The sequence below is a fragment of the Arvicola amphibius genome, chromosome 15 (assembly GCF_903992535.2).
Source record: "Arvicola amphibius chromosome 15, mArvAmp1.2, whole genome shotgun sequence".
In the NCBI taxonomy this organism is placed as follows: domain Eukaryota; kingdom Metazoa; phylum Chordata; class Mammalia; order Rodentia; family Cricetidae; genus Arvicola; species Arvicola amphibius.
Genome location: NC_052061.1, coordinates 26,450,334 through 26,455,443, shown reverse-complemented (window position 1 = coordinate 26,455,443; position 5,110 = coordinate 26,450,334). Strand labels below are relative to the sequence as shown.

General features: G+C 40.5%; 1 pseudogene; it reads left to right on the top strand.

Annotated features, from left to right (window-relative positions):
• Positions 1-1,840: 1,840 nt before the first annotated feature.
• Positions 1,841-2,387, top strand: LOC119801715 (annotated as a pseudogene).
• The last annotated feature ends 2,723 nt before the right edge of the window (positions 2,388-5,110 follow it).

The window sequence follows — 5,110 nt, the reverse complement described above, 5'->3', positions numbered from 1 at the left end:
AATAACAGAGATGGGCCAGCTGGGTACTTGATCAAAAAGAAAATTGTTCTAAATAAAACCTAGGCTTTACTTATTGAATAGTTAACTCAGATGTGACTTCTCACTTCTTCACCTCTAGTGATCTGTTCCTTACAAAGGTCTGTTTGGTGACAGTCTCCATACAGCAACTTTGTTCTTTGGTTCCTTATAAGATGAGGGAGAGAACAGCAGATGTGAAATGCTAAGTCATGAGTCAGAGGAGATCAGCAGTGTGGCTTGGGTAGGGATGCCTATGAAATAAAGGTAATTAGAAAATTTTTTGTAATGTGTCACCCAGTTGGAAACTAATGAGTGCTCAAGACCCAGTAGAAGAGAGAGTCTAATTGGACTAAGTGGGAATTCCTTCACCAACAGGAAAATGTCAAGTGGTAGGCAGAAAAAAAATCCAGCAGTATTTAAAACTAGATAGATCCATTATAAGATATGAATCTTAGTATAATCAGGATTATTTCTTACAAAATGAAATATTAATATTTTCTTTAGGGAAGGGTGATCAAATAGATCTCAGTCTCATCCATAACACACATATTTATACACACTTGCAATACACACACTAGCACATGCATACCCTAACACACACATATACACATATACAGACACTAACACACACATACATACACACACACCTTAATGCACACACACTAAAACACACATATACACACACACTAACACACAAACACACTCACAAACATACACATGAATACACAAATACAAAGATATGTATGTGGGCATCAGGCCATGTTCAAGAAATGAAAACAATATAAAGATATCTGGAGAAAGACTCAAATCCCATAACTTTAATTCAGTGTACAGATAGGACCCAGGTTCCAAGGGACTGTCATTTATTGATGAGTTAGCTCATGCTTCTCCTGCTTTTGCTCTGCTCTGAAATCATATCTATCCAGGTGCTGGAACCACTAAAAATGGGAAGATCAGTTAAAAGGAAGGCTGTGGTAATATTTCATTTGTGCTATAAGAAATAAATCTTGCCTGAGGATCAGAGTGTGGAGCAATACACTATTTAGGCATAGAGGCCAGGCAGTGATGACACACACCTTCAATCCCAGCACCGGGGAGGCAGAGGCAGAACTCTGTGAGTTCAAGGCCACCCTGGGCTACATGAGATTAGTCTCAAAAAGAAAGAGTCAGGGAGTAGTGGCTCACACCTTTAATCCCAGTATTTGGGAGTCACATGTCTTTAATCCCAATAGTAGGGAAGTGGAGACTGGAAGGTATGTAGCTGGTCAGAGAGAGAGAAATATATAAGGAGGGAGGAGATAGGAGCTGAGAGCATTAAGTCTGAGGACTTGTAGAGATACCATGAAGTCTGAGAATTCATAAAGACAGGATCTTGTCCCTTTGGTCTGATGATTTTGTAAAAGTAAGAACTAGTAACTGGCTGCTTTGCTTCTCTGATCTTTCAGCATTTGCCCTGCTATCTGACTCTAGGTTTTTATTATTAAGACCAATTAGAATTCATGCTACAGAAGGGAAAATTTAGATTATTGTAACATGTGTACATGTGAAAATAGACTTTGATTTAATCATTATAACTTCGAGGTAAACCAGAAACATTTAATTAACATATACTAATTTTACAAAATAATGGAATATTTCCTACCCGTAGTATAATGTACTTTGGTAATATTCACCACCTCACACTCTACCATCTCTGTCTGGTCTCTTCCATCTTCTCAAAGTCTCCTTTGGGTTGATTTACTAAAGAATAGAATTCATTCTTTTGCTTATTAAAGAATTAGTAGGGCCTTTCGTGACTGGCGGCAAACGAGGATGGACCTCCATGAAGGCCTCGGGCACACTCCGGGAGTACAAGGTGGTAGGGCGCTGCTTGCCCACCCCGAAGTGCCACACACCACCGCTGTATCGAATGCGCATCTTCGCACCCAACCATGTGGTGGCCAAGTCCCGCTTCTAGTACTTCGTGTTACAGCTGAAGAAAATGAAGAAGTCATCCGGGGAGATCGTGTACTGTGGGCAGGTGTTCGAGAAGTCCCCCCTGCAGGTGAAGAACTTCGGCATCTGGCTCCCGCAGTGGGACACACAACAAGTACCGCGAGTATCGCGACCTGACCACTGCTAGGGCTGTCACACAGTGCTACCGAGACATGGGTGCCCGGCATCGTGCCCGTGCACACTCCATCCAGATCATGAAGGTGGAAGAGATTGCTGCAGGCAAATGTCGCCGGCCGGCTGTCAAACAGTTCCATGACTCCAAGATCAAGTTCCCTCTGCCCCACCGTGTTCTGCAGCGCCAGCACAAGCCTCGCTTCACTACCAAGAGGCCTTCTAGACCCAGAGACCCACTGAATAAAGCTCCAGACTTCTAAAAAAAAATAAGTAGGGCCTTTGTCTGTATTCACTTAGTCATCAAATTTGTATCTGACTCATATTTGGACTGTAGAAAGTTGAGGTGATTAAGAAGGGGTTCCTACCCTGGTGGAGCTCTTGTATAGAAGAATAGAGGGACATACAAGCAAAGACACATAGGGTCATTGTAGTATATCAGGCATTTAGGGGATGGGCTGAAGGGTTATCTAGATAGATAGGAGTGGAACAATTTTCCTGGAAAAGGGAAATGGAGCAAAGCAGTGAAGTTAAGAAATCTAGTTGGGCAGTGGTGGCACATGCCTCTAATACCAGCATTCAGCAGGCAGAGGCAGGTGGATCTGTGTGAGTTTGAGACCAACCTGGTCTACAAAATGAGTTCCAGGACAGTCTGTTACACATAGAAACCCTGTCTCAAAACACACACACACACACACACACACACACACACACACACACACACACACGCCTGTGCACAAAGGAAATCTCATAGTGTGGTGGGAAGCTCACCTGGGTTGGCATTTATAGCATGTCAAGTGAAGGTCTGAAGACATAGGTAAGACTTATACATCTTGAAACACTTTCAGGACGTTAGGTATTATCTAATGGAAAAGGGGGCATGAATAAGACTTAAGGAGGAGATATACAGTGAGCTATATATTTTGAAAAGACCAATCTGACTCAAGGTGAAGGGTAGGATTAGAAGATCAGACAAGTGGTGAGGAGGAGTAATAAGAGACATCATTGAACATGTCATAGAAATACCCATAAATAAATAATAGCTAATTATGGAACCAAGCTAGGTATCCAAGAACACAGAATGAATAAGAAAACTGTGGTGTACATACAATAGAATTCTATTCAGCCATGAAGAATAAAGTTATGTCTTTTGCAGGAAAATGGATGCAACTGGAGATAATCGCATTAAGTGACTTAAGACTGTCTCCGATATGTGACAAATATTTGTTTTCTTGTATTAGTGTTTTCTAGATTTTATGTATCCACATAAAATAATGTATGAAAAGATTAAATGGAAGCAGAATTGAAATTGACAAGGGAAAACGAGATTATTGTGGGCTGGGCAAGAAAAGGAGGATGGAAAAATGGAATTGGGTGAATATGATCAGTAGACAGCATATTTATAAGAAAAAGAAGTTGAAAAGAATTAAAGGTTGGGAAGATGGATCAGTAGCTAATGTACTTCCACCTGAGTTTGATTCTAAACCCGGAACCCATATAAACAAGGCTGGGCATGGTGGTGCACATTTGTAATTCTAGGAGAGGAAAATCCTTGAGATTCACTAGCTAGTTAGCCTTGCATATTGACAAGTTTCAGGTTCATGAGGGACTGCACCATTAATAAACAAACAAATAAATAAAGATGGATTGCACCTGGAGAATGACACATCCAAATGTCCTCTTGCATTCTCTCTCTGTGTGTCTGTGTGTCTGTGTGTCTGTGTGTCTGTCTGTCTGTCTGTCTGTGTGTCTGTGTGTCTGTGTGTCTGTCTGTCTGTGTCTCTCACACACACACATGCACGCACACACATACATATGTGTGCACACACACATGCACAATATGAACATACTTTTTAAAGAAAAGGTTTTAGTGAGAATTTAAGTGAAAGGTTGATAAGGACCTCTTCCTAGGCACCAGTACAAAGAACAGAAATAGATTCATAAAATATTTAAGATTTTAATACCCCAGTCCAGAGCATCTGATTATACAGCTGCCTCTGGCACATGGCTGTAGGAGGTCTGAGCCCAAAGCAAACCCTTTCCTAACCCCAAAGATCACAATAACCTAACACCATTGATATAAACACCTGTCAATCATCTCTACCCCCCAGTAGACCTCAGTTCCTGGAGAACATATAACCTTAACCAGAAGAAACCAATCACCAAACTGCAGCTTTCTGCCATTGTTAAGCTCATGCTGTGGTTATTTCATTCTTGCAGCCTAAGCTTCAACATTTCTTATTGGATGTGCAGGGTGCATGTACCAGAAACCTCAGGGCCTATGTTCTTTTGGAAAATTCAAGTAAAGCAAAGATTTCTAAATAATTTCCAGCTGTCTTCCCTCTTACTCTTCTCCAATGGATGCAAATTGTAGTGTCTACAGTTCAAAAGTGCTGTGAAAAGAAGTACTACAAATGTTCTTTTTTTAAAACTCTTCTATCATATTTTTTCTATACACCTAGTGATGACAAGCAATAGACACACATTTAGAGAGTTATGGGATCTAACAAAGAAACTTGAATTAATGTCATGGTTGTATGGATCAGAATGTTAGGGATGCAGTGTAAATTTAGAGGTGTGCCATTTCAGAGATAGAGAACACATGGTACATGGACTGTAATTCTTATTGCTGACACTAATAGCAGAAATTGTCAATGCATCACTGTAATCTTTTTATGAGCCCAGGTGTAGCCTCTCATCCTTATCAGTATAGTACTTAAATGACTATGAACTGATCACAGATGGCTCTCAAAATTAAACTTATTTTCTAGCTCTGATCTAGTCCTAGATCATAGGGGGAAACTGAGAGGCAGAAATGATGCAATACCAGCCTTTGTGTGAGTTTTGTTGCTCACACCTGCTTCCAATTTCTTTACTGAGACATCAGAACCACAAAATCTCATCTGATTCTGACTATGAATCCTCTTCTGTCTTTGTGTCCTCCATATCCTCATATGTTTATCTTTAAATTAAAGCATTATTCTGA